The following is a 702-nucleotide window of genomic DNA, read 5'->3' on the forward strand; positions in this document are numbered from 1 at the left end:
AATGAACAGTCACTCTATTTGTTATGCTCATACGTAGAGATCTTTTTTTCAACGAAAAGGCTAGAAACTCCACCAGTTTTTCTATAGAAGGTGATTATGTCGGTTCGAGCCTCCCGGGCATCTCGGTCCTTTGCCAATCTACCAACGGAACAACACTGAGTTCCATCTCAAGAACAACCTACCAACGGCTCAACCTCCTGTCCTACAAGCATTTTGGGGGTTCCGAATGAACATATCTTCTCACTCACAAACTGGATGCAGACTGAACTTCAAAGCACTTTGGCAGAACAAATCAAAATTTAAAATTGTTTTGGTTGGGGTGCGCCTGCCCAGGCAGTAGTGCAAGGCACTGGGCGACACCCGAGGGACCCAATGGCAAGCCATTGTGGTGGTCCCTCCCCCACAAAAAATAAATTTAATATCACTATGGGCACATGGCCCACATATCAGATATTAAACTGATAAGAACAGATACTACACTTGATCTTAGCCAAAAGCCAGGCCTGATTCCTCATCCTTTCTGAAAGAGAAATTCAACAGTGCGTTCATGAGTTATTCAGAAATATATGTTGCTGCAGTCTTCTCTGAATTCACGAGTTATTATTCAGACATTCTGCGCCCTCTCTGAACTCAGCAGACTGGATGTTGGAGTGTGACGGTCTGACGGAACAAGTAGTTCTCCTAGAGGACATGCAGCTGATC

At 44.6% G+C, this 702-nt stretch overlaps 1 non-coding gene across 1 annotated transcript; it reads right to left on the reverse strand.

Annotated features, from left to right (window-relative positions):
• Positions 1-314: 314 nt before the first annotated feature.
• Positions 315-508, reverse strand: LOC119345622. The gene has a single exon (XR_005167099.1). It is a non-coding gene; the product is annotated as a U2 spliceosomal RNA (small nuclear RNA).
• Positions 509-702: the final 194 nt, after the last annotated feature.

The sequence above is a fragment of the Triticum dicoccoides genome, unplaced genomic scaffold (genome assembly GCF_002162155.2).
Source record: "Triticum dicoccoides isolate Atlit2015 ecotype Zavitan unplaced genomic scaffold, WEW_v2.0 scaffold260451, whole genome shotgun sequence".
Classification (NCBI taxonomy): Eukaryota; Viridiplantae; Streptophyta; class Magnoliopsida; order Poales; family Poaceae; genus Triticum; species Triticum dicoccoides.